We start from the raw sequence: 16,786 nt of genomic DNA on the forward strand, positions 1-16,786 counted from the left end.
TGTACAGCAGCCGGCCGCCTGGTCCAGTCCCTGGCACGCTGGGGGGTCTGTACTTGTGGGGACAGCCTTGATCTCATAAAGGCTGTATGCTAATCCCGTCATAATGTTATTTAGATCAATTGATCCACCGGAGCGCCCTGCGTCACGAGCCCCCTGCTACTCTAAGGTCAGGAGCCGTGGGGGTGACGGGTTACATTTGCAAAACACAGTGCCGCTCGGCGTCCCCTCGGACCCGGGCGTGTCCTCCTCGGCGCGCTGTCGTCCCTCTGCACGCCCCCCTGCTGTGCGGCCCGGCGCCTTGGCCTTTCCCCTGCTGGCCCGTCAAAGACAAGCTGACTGACTGACTGCGTGTCCCGCAACCCCAATGGCTGCTATCATAGACATCACTGTCTGGAGGCAGACTCCCCTCAGCCTTTAAGGCTGTCAGAGAGGAAACCACTCAGACTTATTCTACCGGCCCACCGTTACTGAGGTAGAGTTAGTTGTGCCGTGAAAAGAAATACCCGCACAATACACAGTGTCCGCTATCCAGTGCATGTGTGAACCAGACACTATAACTTGAGATGTGGTTCTTGCTGCAAATTCCTAACTCTATTGTTAAACTATAAGCTCGGTTATATTGCTTGGATACTTGAATGAGAATTATGGACCTGTCCACAACAAACAAATAGTCAATCCGTTATACTGGAGACTGCAGAGTATCCCTAATAAGATAAATGTTTTATGGAATGTATGTATGAGTTGGATATATTATGATAAATTTACCAGTAGGAATTAAATATATATTTTGTATATGTACATACACTACCAAATCATCTTTCATTAATCAAGCTCCCTTTCAAGAGGCAAATATATGATTCTCAGGACTATTAGGAGTGTTTAGATGATTTAAGAAACACTGAGAATAGAAAATAAGTAGGAGGCTGCACAATGCCAAAACATCTGTGGGAAAAAAATGACATTTGACTCCCAATTGTTTATTTTTTCTTCCAGATCTTATTCCAAGTTTCTCGTTTGCCTGTCTGGCAGTCATAACTCCCTTTAGAATTGTACTTTGAAATGTGATGGTGAATTACCAAAGTAAGCTCACTTGTGTATTAGCAGTGTTTTAGTAGTTACATATGCATCAATGGACAAGGAGACCTCCAGAGGTGTGTTTCAATTCATCAGTTCACTGTTAATGGGATTTCAGTCTAGTGGGGATCATGCACTACCAGTGAAGGACGCACTCTTCCAGATACAGGCTTAACAGCTAAGCTAGGTTTGCATGCAAAGGTGAACAGAAAACTCAGATACGAAATGTAATCATGAACCCTATCATGGACATTTTGGGATGTTTATTGTTATCTGTATAAAAAAATGACTAAAACAAAGGCGGATGTTCTGCTCATGCAGCCAAGGTACATGAACACCAAATAAACATGCTGACTGGAGCATGTCTCAACACACACTCCTCTGAACGCAAGCTGAACCGCGACTCTATCTCTGTTCCACAGCTCAGAGTGCACACGGAAGAAAAAAACACAAACATAAACACACCTTCCATAAAATACACACGCACACCTTTCCCACACTTGTGTAGCCTCCCGCGAGACCCACACGAGTTCTCAGTACTATCCTGTCTCCCCTGACGATACAGTTCACCAGGTGTTGTCTGCAACAGGCAATTAGTAGAATAGGTGTACCTGTCAATCAACCAGGCTGGAAGATTAGCTGCTTGCCCGTAATTAGCGGGTTAGAGGCTTCTTGGCCCAGAGGATAAAGGCTTTGCCAATAATGGGCCCTAGGGTATTAATTACTGAAGGTCGAAGCTGCCGAAAAGGCCAGGATCTTAGCAGCAGCGCACGTAAGATGATTGTTTAAATTTCAAAAATAATACTGGTCTGACAGTTGTTAGTGTCCCGAGGGATTGTGGGTACAAGGTAGCCGAGGTAATTAGTTTGAAGAGGGAAAGGGCATGGCTGCAGGCATGTTTGTGAACAGTGAGGGAGGGAAAGAGTGAGTGAGAGACAGAGTGAGAGAGAAAGAGATAGAGAGGATGAGAGAGGCAGCAGCAGAGAGGTAAAATAAAAACACAAAAACGAGGGGATGGAGAGAGAGAGAGAGAGAGAGAGAGAGAGAGAGCATTGGGGAGAAAAAATGGGACGAAACCGACAGTGTAGACTGCAGAAATAAATGAGACACATCATATTTCTCCACCCTCGTAAAAAGCCCTTCTCGCCTCAGTGTTTTCCCCTGCCACCCCCGACCATGCATAACCCAGAACATAACCCCCGTCTGCATCGCGCTTGTGAGTCTTACCTCCATCGGTGTGTGTGTGTGTGTGTGTGTGTGTGTGAGAGAGAGAGAGAAAGAGACAGAGAGAGAGAGAGAGAGAAAGAAAGAGAGAGAGAGAGAGAGAGAGAGAGAGTGGGCACGACATGCATGTACTGTATGCATGTGTGTGTGTGTGTGTGTGTGTGTGTGTGTGTGTGTGTGTGTGTGTGTGTGTGTGTGTGTGTGTGTGTGTGTGTGAAGAAGGGGAAAGGGGTTGTGGGGCAGGTGGTGTGTGTGTGTGTGTGTGTGTGTGTGTGTGTGTGTGTGTGTGTGTGAAGAAGGGGGAAGGGGTTGTGGGGCAGGTGGTGTGTGTGTGTGTGTGTGTGTGTGTGTGTGTGTGTGTGTGTGTGTTTGAGGGTTGGTTGAGGGCATACAAGCAGGCAGGGGGTGAGCGGCTCTTATTAAAGTACTAAAGATGGTCCTGGCAGATGCTGAGAGGAAAGGTTGAAAACAAAAGGAGCGACTCACCTTATGTCTCTTGCGGGAGAAAGGGGGGCAGGTGCCAGGGAAATAAAGGCAGGATGGCTGGTGCCGGACCAGGTTCAGCCAGAGTTCACGCAGAGGAAGGTGATAAAGTGGACCTGCCACCGGCTTACTGGGCCCCAGAGGCCCCAGGGGCTGGCCCTCTCTCTGCCTGCTCATAAAAGCTGCAGAACCAGCTACGTAAGTATGAGAGCCCCCCAAAACACTCCAGACTGTACCCCTATAACGTTATAGCTACAGTAAGCAAGCACAGGTAGCACTGATGTTAAGTTTTGCCAAACAGTACACCCCACCTTTGGCTATGTGATTTCACAGACTAAGTCATTGACTTGCTTATAATATGTTATTTCTATCGTTACTTTGTCTGTACAATAGTAAAAGCTGCGGAAATTGAAATGGAAAAGATTGCTGTAAGGTATACAGTAAGTAAATCACATGACAGTGTGTTATTGTTTTTCCATGTCTGACATTGCCATCGCTCTCAGTCATTTGATATTTCCCTCTGATTTGGCAAGAAACAAGGTAACAGATACTTACTACAAATGGTAAAAGCAGATGAAATCAAAATATACTGTAAACAAAATCTGGTTTGGTCACAGCGATGAGACAGCATATTGGTCATACTGTATCTCAATCTGCAGTCCAGAGCGCCAGAGCGCTAAGCACAGGGCCGCTTGTACTGTACGCCTGTGAGAGTCTGGTGAGGAGCGCACCAGGGCACCCTACTGCGCTCTGAGGAGGGGCGGGGGAGCAGTCTGGAACCAGAGACATGTCTAGCTCTCTCCAGCAGAGGGGAGTGTAACAAACTGCCCTTTGCCCTCTGCCCCCCCGTCCGCCTTTGGCCAACATAAATCTGCCCTCATGTAAAACTCTGCACCTGTGGCTCACGGCGGGTCCTGATCTGACCACCACAATAAACATGTCACTCCACCTCCCTAATCCGGCCCACGTTCCTCACCCGCCCCAATTATACTACCACCATAAATAAAAATAAAACATCCCCTCCATGCATGCCGGGGGGAGCGAGGGTTGGGGGGTTTTTGGAGGGGGGAGGAGAAGGGGGTCTCCTATGGACAGCCCAGGCAAGGGGCCAACATTTAGATCTGTGGTGGGACGCCGAGTTGAAGCACAGGGTTTATCATTTTTATTTAGACAGTTATCTAGTCCGAAGGGTTTGGGCCATGGGGTTTGTTTCTTCGTCTGTCCTCAGCAGAAAGCCCACTCTTAAGTAGAGTAGCAGAACTGTGTGATGTTAGAAGGGGACGTTATTCACTATTGCTCTGTCTTTACAGGTATGTGCAATAGACCAAAAATGGAAAATTAATTTAGATTGTACTTTACCTGCTAAGGTAGAATAACATTGTTACTATGTCCCATGAACACACTAAAAGCATGAATAAAGATTACGTCTGAGTTATTACTGCCAGGTTTATAGACTTGAGAAGACTAATCATGAGGTTCATGTAATATGTAAGAGCTAAAAAATGTAAGCTCCTTGTTAACCCTTAACCCTAAACCTCACTAACATTTAATACAAAAAGGAAATTTGAATTATACCATAAACTCACGGAAATTAAATGAACTATTTCCAACATACAGGTGGCTGAGGTATTGTGCTCATAAATACTTTATGGCCGGCAAATAAAATACAGAACCAGTGAATGGATCTAAATAACTCAAAATACTAGTCTAGTTACAGATTTAAGTCTTTGTCCTAATAGTTTTTCCAAAATTCACGCTTGTGCTCTTAATCCTACTTGCTTTACAGAAATATGAACCTATCTTGTTTATACCATATCAGACTCATTAAGTAATCATTCATATTTCCAAGCAAACAATGCATTAATCCTTCTCTTGAGATGGCTCTAAATACACTTTAGATTGGCAAGGCTGATTAAAACTGACATAATTATTAACTTCCACCAGATTTGCACTCCTTAATGGATCAATAGAACGCTTTCACTTTAACTCTTAAAAGAGGGAGGAAGTTGTAGTAAAGAATACAATAACTTAATGTGATAAAATGACTCCCGCATTTCTAAGCTTTGTAACAAACAATAAGCCCAGCCCAGCCCCAATACACGAACATCTATCACAAGGGAAAAGCAAACACTGCAAACACAACTAAACTTTATCCGGATCAAGTACACGGGACACCATACACCACGATCTGGTAACACTCACAAAACCCTTTTCCCTGCAACTGTTCTCACTAACACCATATGAACATGTCACATTAAAACCTAAACAGTGATGTGTTGCACACACAAAAAAGAGGAATTGATTTATATTTATAACAATGACTGCCGGGGCTTTACGGCATATTTTCGGACGACTGCGCGCCAGACTGTAAATCTCCAGCTGGCGTTCCCCTGACGTGGTTCCCACCAGGCGCACACAGGCCTTGCACCTTGTTTAGGAGGAAACAAATGGCAAATGAAAAGGCATTAAGTTCCACATGTTACGCACAGGTGTCAGAGTAATAATGCGTATCAGAAAGAAGAACGGAGGAGGAGGAGGAAGAGGAGGAGGGGTAGGGGACCTAGTCGAGCATCTTGTTTACTCTTGGATCATCTCTGAGGCTCCTTTGGGAAATGGAGTCTGTGCGCACTGCTGTCTAATCCCTGCTGTCCACCCAGAAGAAAAGCAGTCTCATACTATTGTTGCGTGTTGTGTTTGAATTAATTGAGCCTATTATAACCTATAGATTATTTTCAGTTGAAGTAGAGGGACAGCTGTGCTACATGCAATCTACATAATACCACATGTAGATACTAATATCTGAAACATACTAGCATTCCTAACAACACTGAACTACAAATGCATGGTTGTTAGCCCACAGGGTCAGGCCGTCCTCACCTCAGGTCCTGAATCCAGCCTCACTACAGTTTAAGAGATGCCTCCTAGCCCTTGCTTTCGATAGGGCACACCCCTCCAATTATTCCCCGACTAAAGATTTCAAATAAATCCTGATCTCACACGATGCTCTTTGTCAGTCTTGTGATCTGTTTGCAGTCATGGTGTCCCACTGAACCCAAGCAAAGAGACTGTCCTAGCTCCTCCAAAATCAAAATTAAAGGGCTTAGTTGCTTTGCTGAATTGTTACAGTACTGTATCTGAAGATGGTTTGTCTCTATGCCACACTTTACTATGAATTAGGGCTATGAAACATCAACATATCCCTGGTATGCTTTGGAATATGTTTCTAACTCCGGCAAAATGCTTCTATATTCAGTCCAAACCATCACATGTCTCAAATAGCTCCATTCCCCCCCCCCCCCCCCCCCCACTGTTTTTTGTTTTGGACTTGGAGGGAGCCCAGGTTGATTAGCAGGCATCAGCGAAGCCACGGGTGTTGGCTGGAGTTAATAGTCTGTCCCGACTCCATCAGGCGGCAGTGCAGTGTGGCAACAGGCTAACGCCCCCTCGGTGGGTCCTAAACTCTAGCATGAACACCAGCTCCTAGCACACACCGCTGACTCTCCCCAGCTCCTAGCACACACCGCTGACTCTCCCCAGCTCCTAGCACCACCAGCTCCTAGCACACACCGCTGACTCTCCCCAGCTTCTAGCACACACCGCTGACTCCCCCCAGCTCCTAGCACCACCAGCTCCTAGCACACACCGCTAACTCTCCCCAGCTCCTAGCACCACCAGCTCCTAGCACACACCGCTGACTCCCCCCAGCTCCTAGCACACACCGCTGACTCTCCCCAGCTCCTAGCACCACCAGCTCCTAGCACACACCGCTGACTCTCCCCAGCTCCTTGCACCACCAGCTCCTAGCACACACCGCTGACTCTCCCCAGCTCCTAGCACCACCAGCTCCTAGCACACACCGCTGACTCCCCCCAGCTCCTAGCACCACCAGCTCCTAGCACACACCGCTGACTCCCCCCAGCTCCTAGCACCACCAGCTCCTAGCACACACCGCTGACTCTCCCCAGCTCCTAGCACCACCAGCTCCTAGCACACACCGCTGACTCTCCCCAGCTCCTAGCACACACCGCTGACTCCCCCCAGCTCCTAGCACACACCGCTGACTCTCCCCAGCTCCTAGCACCACCAGCTCCTAGCACACACCGCTGACTCTCCCCCTCACAGGTTTCCACACCTCCTGTCCCTCTTCTCTTCTCTGCCGTGACAGAACTCAGCGCTCGGCTCCCTCCCATGAGGACGCAAGACGTTTGTGATCTACCGAGAACATCGCGGTGTACGGCTTCACATCCAAACCATGTCAAAGGTAGGGTCGCCCGTTTCTTTGATCGTCATTACAGAAGGTGATACATTTGGGGAACTATGAAATAACTTCTATGAAGGCCTCAGCATGTCCTAAATGTTGGATTCCAGTGAAATAAGAATGTACAGTATGATATGTGATCAACAAAACCAACTCACTGTTTAACAACTATGACATGTATCCCTCCTCCAGTTGACAGATTTTACATAGAATATCCTTAACATACAGTGATCTCAGGTGACGCAGGTGAAGGTATAATGATTTATATTGCCTGGGCCGTTACAACAAAACACAAAAAGCGCCAGTGGTGATGCTGGGCATCCTTGCCTTCTCCCTCCCATAGGAATTGTGGTACAGATCTTATCTTGCCAGTCTGACGACTTCCATCTTTGTTGCAATGCAATGGTGCCTCGGGCGATGTGGCCAACAACAAAGTCCACGCCGCAGCCATGCCAACATAAACAGCCTACTGAGTCGCTGCGCAGTATGTAAAACAGTCGATATGGAGGCAACATGGTAAATATTGCAATGTGCAGCGTACAGTATGTACGCATGTATCCAGCCCGTCCATTGTTTATGAAAAGCCTTTGTATTAATCTGCAGTGCTGGAGAGCAGAGTGGATTTGCATGCAAAGAGAGTTTGCTGGCGGCGGTGGATTTGCTCCAGAAGGCCCTAAAGGAAGAGGGGTGTGCTCGACTGGAACAAACCAGCCAAGTGCCAACAGGGATCGGGGCTTGTGTACCAGGGCAAACACAAAGCAGGGCTGTGGTCTGGAACACTCAACTCTACTCTCTTTCTGTCTCTCTCTCTCTCTCTCTCTCTCTCTCTCTCTCTCTCTCTCACTCTTTAAGCCCTCCTCTGACAGACTGAGGAAGGGCTTCTTTAAGAGATGAAGTATGTCCGTATAAATGAATTTGACGGTACACAAAGAAGTAATCTAAGCAATGTTGAGGTCCTACCAATTAGATACAAGTGGAGGTAGTGCTTACTGTATATAACCCCCCCCCCCCTCTGAAAGGGTCTCTGTGCTTACTGTATATAACCCCCCCCCCCTCTGAAAGGGTCTCTGTGCTTACTGTATATAACCCCCCCCCCCCCCTCTGAAAGGGTCTCTGTGCTTACTGTATATAACCCCCCCCCCTCTGAAAGGGTCTCTGTGCTTACTGTATATAACCCCCCCCCCCCTCTGAAAGGGTCTCTGTGCCGTCTTATGACCCTATAATTTGTAAAAGCTAATTCTGCTTTTACTTCTCAAATGTATGGTTGAATAGAAGGCAGTGCTCAATTAACACTGTGCTGAGAAGAGGTGCAGTTAAATATCCACAATCTGGGAGTGAAGAAGGCGCAGCTCAAGTCATCTTTGAATCTTTATTTTCTTCATTAGTCCTTCAGCAGAAAAAATCTGAGGACTTTTCTAAAACCTTTCTTTTCCCTGTTCAAAATGGCTACATTTTCCTGACAATTACACGCTGCTCAGGAAAAACTTAAGGCCTTGGGTTTTTTACTCGTCTGGTTACATGATCAGGAAAACTTCCTGACCCTTATTACTATCGGCCAAATGTAAAGCAGTTGAACCCCTTAGTCACATGTGAATATGGCAGTATTATGTTGCAGGCCGAAGGGGCGGTAGGGTGAATCACTTGGTGAGAAAAGAGAAATATCCACACATCAGTGGGTGAAGGCCAAGACCATTAAATCATTGCGGTCACCTGCCGGCACTTGCTTTCTTAGCCAATCAAGCGGATCGGTGCCTGCCTGTGCGTGACCTCTTCTAGGCAGGACTTCCTGTTTTGGGGCTTCTCCAGTCGATGGCAGCCATGAGACCAGTCTCACAGGAACCCAGCGCAGGGGTCCATAAAGATCTATGATCCTCCACAGCCCATTGAGAATGCCATTTCCGCTAGAAAAGGAGCAGATCTTTAAGCCTCAGCTCTGGAAGACGGGGCTAATCGAACTGCAGGACCAAGTTGTTGGTGGAAATTCCATTTCTGTTAGGTGCCATGTGTGGGGAAATAATGACATCATTGTGAGTATGAAATATTTCGGTGGGTATTATTAACGCAAAATGTCCCCATGCTGAGTTCAGTTTCCATATGCAGAGCTCCTCTCTAAATCAGTCTAACAGTGTGAGATTTAGAGAGGGAATCTGTGGTGATTCTGGCCATACAGATGGTCACCCAGAACCACGACAGGAAACCTAACACTTCCTGTATTATACACTAACCATTTCCTCTTTGGACACATAATTCACGCAGAGGGTGGCTGAGCAAAACAAATCGGGAACACTTAAGGAGCTAAAACAACATCCTGGAGCAGGCGGTAATGGGGTCCTTAAGGCGGTGGGTTAGGTGTCTGGGGAGTGCCTGTCAAAACTCTATTAATAGGACAAGGCATGTGAGTGCGGAACATGCTCTCTCTAACAAGCATAAAGACATAGGTAAGCAGGAGGCCGTGGACCCCAGACAGTAAGCCACCAAACACACTGAAACCAAGTGACAATGTTTCATGCTCATCTGCCAAGTTATCATAGAGAATACTGTTCCGTGAGGTGTGGACCTGTGTGTGTGTGTGTGTGTGTGTGTGTGTGTGTGTGTGTGTGTGTGTGTGTGTGAGAGAGAGAGAGTGTGAGTGTGTGTGCATGTGTGTGTGTGTGTGTGTGTGTGTGTGTGCATATGCATGTTGTGTACTATATGTATGCGTGTGGGAGGGAGAGAGAAAGAGGGAGAGAGAGGGAGAGAGAGAGAGGGAGGGAGGGAGAGAGAGGGGGAGAGAGAGGGAGAGAGAGAGAAGGAGAGAGGGAGGGAGAGAGTGTGTGTAAATAAAGAGGAGTAGAGAGGGCACTGGATCTCAGTTCTTAGAAATTAAAAGGTTGAGAACATCTGTCCTAGACCACCCTTTGAGCTCACATAGCCCACATGGATCCATTGTGAATCTCCCATAAATCCCCACGCTCTCTCTCTCTCTCTCTCTGTCTCTCTGTGTCTCTCTCTCTCTCTCTCTCTCTCTCTCTCTCTCGCTCTCTCTCTCTCTCTCTCTCTCTCTCTCTCTAAACCCCGAGGTGAGAGGTGGGAACAGAACAGAATGTTTGGAGAGTTCCGGGGCGTATCTCACAGGCATTCCATTATCATGTAGATTCTCATTCACACGCTGCAGCAGGGAACTAACTGCCAACATCAAATGGTACATTTTTTCCCACCTTATCTGTGTAGTGGGTGGAACCAATAGGCCCGGTGCACAACATTAGAATGGGTTAATCCATATAAACGTTGACACACATATTGCTTACACAGAGAGTTAATAAGACTAACATATTATTAGCTTCATAACATTCAACCATAATAATGCAGTGGCCTGTCAATCACTGACACAATTAAATTGTTTAATGAATAAATTTGCATTGATAATGGAGGGTTGTGGGGAACATCTGGCTGGGGTAGTTTAATGGCAGATCCTGCATCAGATGTCCATATGGAATGCGAACGGAAGGGGTGTTTTGATGCTAACTAAATGAAAAGTATCACTCAAATTAATTTGGCTCGTTTGACAGAGAGGAAATCACTTAGTAAGAGTGATTCTGGCATATTACAAGCTCTGTGGCTAATTGCTATAGGAGAAGCCATTTTTCTGCCACTACCTTCTCCATCCTGCCTGAAAAAACATTACCTAGTGCTTAAAAAAGTTGTCAGTAACAGTTTTTTCCTCGCTGCATTTCAATATTGCAAAGGCATCAGGAATGTGTCGACACTGCCAAATGAAATGCAAATTGGCCTGCTAGCAATATCAAAACTGGCTGAGCTATTTCTTAAAATCTTCATACATGTTTCCACAATAAAAATGAACAATTGCCACTACATTTCTCATTTCGCCTGCATAGAGTTTCACCATTGCCAAGCTATACATTTCAAAATGACTGTCTGAGGAGAGGATGAGAATATAATTATGCTGCATGAGCAATGAAGACATCAGTGTCGTTATCCTACGAAGGGAAAGAAAGACACCAAAAATCACGTAATGGTATTCAACTAAATAATTTCAGAAAACCTGCCATAAATATTCATGTTGTTGATTTAAGCTGTAAAATGAATTCTGATTTCCAATCATTGCATTGCAATTTGCCTCTCTCCATAGCCAATGTACATGCGCTTTAACTTATATTCACACATAGTGAGAAGTACAGTACCTACAGTACATTATCAATGTTTTTTGGGATGATAAACTGCTACATGCTAAATGCTAACCCAATGAGTCAAGAGAGCAAAGTGACAAAGTAATTCACATATCAGTTATGAACTGATGATGGGAGGGGAGAGAAGTCAATTGAAACACAGGCCAATTGCTCTGTAACTCTCCCAGACGTCCTGAAACTTGGAAAGCAGATGTCTCCTGAGATGCCTGAGCAAAAAAAGAAAATCAACAACATTACGCCTCAAAGTAGGATAGCCGGCTGTAACAGGGTGATTATGATGGAGTCATGGAAACGCAGGCTACAGGGAGGCCATGGTTTCACTGATTAGAAAATCAGAGACAGAGAAAGGACGAGACATTTTCATTTCAAACACAGCTGAGGAGTCAGAGTAGTGGATTGTAGTGTGTGTGTGTGTGTGTGTGTGTGTGTGTGTGTGTGTGTGTGTGTGTGTGTGTGTGTGTGTGTGTGTGTGTGTGTGTGTGTGTGTGTGTGTGTGTGTGTGTGAGGGAGAGAGACAAAGAGCAAAGACAGAAAGATATGGTGATCACAATCGGTCTCTGTGAGTGAGTAAGTGAGTGGGTGAAGTTTATATTTGAATCAAAACCAGAATGGAACTAGAATACGGCTCCAATCCAGAACAGACAGAGTGGTATCTGCCAAGTGCAGGGAGGGGTTGGAATGTCTTCCTCCTGGAGGTCTGCTGGTAAAAATAGGGATGGTCTGGCTTAGCTCCACTCGAGCCCACGCATACTCCTCAGAGCTACTTAGCAACACTGCTAGCCATTGTCTGCTAGCCAAGGCCCAACCCTTTGCAGGCACTACGATGTGGGTGTCAAGGAGTGGCTGGGGGTCTCCTTGATCCCTGTGTCCCATTGAGAGACCCACTTCCTAAAACACTTATCTGTGAGGTCATTCACAACGGCTTCAAGGTCTTCAAGATGTGTTATTGCACCTCCTTGACTTAGTCAATACATTCTACTTGAATTATGTCTCGCTGATACGGTTGAGTCCAATCAAATGAATAGAAATTGACTTATTTGCTTGAGGCAAAATACCTTTGTTTTTGCTAGATGAATGGATCCTTTCAGTTATTTCCAGTTGACAGTGAGTGGCATTGCAGTGATAGAGGGCAGTCCCTGTAGCTGTGTAATCATTGCAATTATTTAATAACAATTGATTTCAAAAATCGATGGGCCTTTTTGAGTGACTTTCGTAACCATCACACTAGTGATGGTTAGAAAAGTAGAACATTGTACCGTATATTGGGGGCCACATAAACAGCAGCAAATGAAAGTTACATTTTCTGTTCTACTGATATCAAAATCCCCTCAACAAAGCGGCCAAATACTTTTCTTAAACTAAGGAAAGAACATACAAGATGAATTAACTCTTTTTGACATTGATTATGAACCCTTTACTTATTCAGAAACCATTTTCCCATTACAATGATTCCATACTGTACCTATTGTTTGAGAATGTTTAAGAAAACATTCGCTGTGTTAACCCACAAACCCTTTCTCGTTTCGAAGGGCCCTTCGTTCAGAGAGGTAAAACTAAGGGGCTGGGTTCTTCTCACCCTTCGTTCAAGAAAGGTAAAACTAAGGGGCTGGGTTCTTCTCACCCTGTGAGTGTGTTGCGGTGTAGCTCGCCGAGCTGTTAATCTGTTTGCACATTTGCAGTGCTAACAATGTGTTGACAACACGCTGACATCACCCAGATGTCAGACACATCTGCCTGCTTCGGCCCATGAATATTAAACAGAGCCAGGAGGAGCTGCTCGCATTGTTCCCTCTTCCTCATGGCTCTCGCTATACCCCATCTCTCTCTCTCTCTCTCTCTCTCTCTCTCTCTCTCTCTCTCTCTCTCTCTCTCTCTCTCTCTCTCTCTCCAACTTCTTATATCCCCATACACTCACTCTGTGTCTATCTCTCTCACACACTCTCTCTCTCTCTCTCATACACACTATCTCTCTCTCTCTAGCTCCATCTTCTTATATCCCCATACACTCACTGTCTCTATCTCTCTCACACACACACTCTCTCTCTCATACACACTATCTCTCTCTCTCTCTCTCTCTCTCTCTCTCTCTCTCTCTCTCTCTCTCTCTCTCTCTCTCTCTCTCTCTCTCTCTCACACACATACACACACACACACACACACACTCTTTCTCTCTCACAAACACTTTCTCTTTCCCCCCTTTTCATAGAAAGAAGAGAAGGTTAGAGATTGGCTAGGACAGAGACAGATGGGGTAATAGATTGGGTAGTTGGTACTAGGACAGAGACAGATGGGGTAAGAGATTGGGTAGTTGGTACTACTAGGACAGAGACAGATGGGGTAAGAGATTGGGTAGTTGGTACTAGGACAGAGACAGATGGGGTAAGAGATTGGGTAGTTGGTACTACTAGGACAGAGACAGATGGGGTAAGAGATTGGGTAGTTGGTACTAGGACAGAGACAGATGGGGTAAGAGATTGGGTAGTTGGTACTACTAGGACAGAGACAGATGGGGTAAGAGATTGGGTAGTTGGTACTAGGACAGAGACAGATGGGGTAAGAAATTCGGTAGTTGGTACTACTAGGACAGAGACAGATGGGGTAAGAGATTGGGTAGTTGGTACTAGGACAGAGACAGATGGGGTAAGAGATTGGGTAGTTGGTACTAGGACAGAGACAGATGGGGTAAGAGATTGGGTAGTTGGTACTAGGACAGAGACAGATGGGGTAAGAGATTGGGTAGTTGGTACTAGGACAGAGACAGATGGGGTAAGAGATTGGGTAGTTGGTACTAGGACAGAGACAGATGGGGTAAGAGATTGGGTAGTTGGTACTAGGACAGAGACAGATGGGGTAAGAGATTGGGTAGTTGGTACTAGGACAGAGACAGATGGGGTAATAGATTGGGTAGTTGGTACTAGGACAGAGACAGATGGGGTAAGAGATTGGGTAGTTGGTACTAGGACAGAGACAGATGGGGTAAGAGATTGGGTAGTTGGTACTAGCGGATTCTCCTAATCTTTTGTCACTCTCCCTCGTCTCTCTTTATCCCTCTCACCCTTTTCTTTACCTTTCTCAACCTCCATCAATCTGCAACAGCAAATATTTTTGCTTTTGTAATAAACATAGTTGACCTGATTGTTCTTTGCTACCTAAGCTATACGACTTGTACACATATCTCTTTATGTCTGTGTGTATTTGCTTCCTTACTGAGCATATTATAGGACTTGACGTTATTAGGGAGTCATTCGCTCGCTTTCCATTGATATCCATTTAATGAAACTCTGGGCTAATACACAGGCTTGCTGGTTGAAGGGCATTTCTGCTGCTCTCCGCTGATTGCAATTATATAAGAGAGAATTAAGTGGGATAGACAGAGCTCAAGTGGTGGATGCAGGAATGGGATTTCCTGAAGTTGAGGTAATCCTTATTTAATGTTTGGATTTTAATGACAGGTAGAAGTCACCGCTAATGAATCTACCGCTGTGTTATGCTAGCTTTTTCCTGCTAGTTTTGCCAGAGATGGGGCCAGTTCTCTTATAATTCCCACCCCACTCAGAAGAAAAGGGCATTGACATTCAGTTCAGGAGCGGAGAAACCCCCATAGAGTCATTTTCAGTTCAGTAATTGAATGTAAGTTCACCTCCAAGACTGGGTGAACGTTGCAGGAAATATATGATAAACCAGGGTGATGCCAGGCTAAATAGAAATGGGGATTTATACTGTGGCTTCACTGTCCGTTTCAGTGCGTTGACTTTGTGGGATAGTGTATGTAGTCTTTGCTTATTGCCTAATAACCACAATCTATACATGTCGAATACAATCATTTCAACTCTCTCTCTTACATGTGTTACAGCAGAAATGTGACCATCCCAACAACACAATTTGTGACACACTATGTGGACAGCCAAGGTGCTCTGGGGCTAGGGTTTTTTCGTGCTCAAGGAGATTGAAAGATGTGTTCCCTGAGTGTCCCATGTGCTTCAAACAAGCGCCTCAACATCAGCAACAGAAGAGGTTGTAATGCAGGATATCTGGAATCCTCTTCTTAATCTAGGCGTTGGGTTTTGTTAAGGCTTTGATTGTGTTTCTGGAAATGACTTGAATTTCATTTGCAAATCGAACCGCATTTCCCGTCATCACCACTACTGTTGACTCCAGCAGTATCCACCAGCAACCACAGTGCTTCCCTTTGGGCTGAGGGAGAGTCAGACACATTCATATAGAGTTCATGCAAGAGGAATATTCGTGACACCATTCTGATTAGCCCTAACGTGTCGGGGTTAATTGGCGTAATCAAGAGGGGTTAATGAGTTAGTCTGTGTCTGCACCAGCCCAGAGTGTTATCAAAGCAGTGCCGTTGGCGTGGCTGGGTGACACAAGCCTTCACCTCTCCTGCAATTAGGTCGGCGCGTCGGAGGCGATAACACGGGGTTAAATATTCACTGTGAGCGCCCACAACATCAGAGAGGAGGAGAGGGAGGGGGGGGGCAGTGTCAGCAGTACTGAATAGAACATAGACGGAGGGCTTGGGGGGGGGGGGGGGCACTGGGCAGGTATAGTATAAGTGGTCAAGTACAGTAACAACCTCCTATTTCATGTTCTCTCCTCCGAGTCACAGAACCACACACAGATTATACACTCACACACACACACACACACACACACACACACACAAGCTGACCCACACACAGACACTCTCTCTGAGACACGGTGAAATTGAGTACTTTTTTTTTCCAAACAGGTTATTTGAGTACAAGTGCACTACCAAGTGACTGCTGTTCGTGGTGTGCAGTCTCAGCCTGTATTTAATTCACTCTGTCTGCGGATTTGATGGAGAGTGAAGCACGGTCCAACAGTGATGAGAGTATAATGATGTGTTTCTCAATGTATTGCTAAATGGAATATGCAGCACATCTTGCCCCGCCCTCCTGTGGACGTTCCCTGCCATCACAAACCATGTCTGGTGAACTGCAGTCCCATTTCTCAACTTACAACCACATGTACTGTACCTTTACTATATATATATATATATATATATATATATATATATATATATATATATATATATATATATATATATATATATATATATATATATATAATAAAACATGTACCATGAAATATTAGTAAATAATGGACTGCTGCATAATGTAATTGCATTGTATAATTACTACAGTGTGAAAATAGTTTAGATCACTGTACCCACAAGGTTCTCTGGATGAGACTGTACACAATATCTCTGCATTCCTTTCTGAATAGTTTTTTTGTATATTACCCTTAAATAATTAGCAATAACAAGAATTGCTCATACCTCAAGAGCAAATAATCTTTGAATTCAAGACAATAGAAGTCCATTTGAGAACATATGTGATTCAACTAGACAGAGGGACTACAACACTACTGCCCACTCACATCCTGCTGGCTGCTGCCTGCCTGCACGTGTTGCATCAATAAATGATGCTGGAGGTAAATGTAGAATAAATAAGTAATCCTGACATGTATGACAAATGAATAATGAAAACACTGTTTTTCTTTCCTTTTGTCCTCTTTTTAAAACATC

This window comes from Borostomias antarcticus (assembly GCF_949987555.1).
Source record: "Borostomias antarcticus genome assembly, chromosome: 22".
NCBI lineage: Eukaryota > Metazoa > Chordata > Actinopteri > Stomiiformes > Stomiidae > Borostomias > Borostomias antarcticus.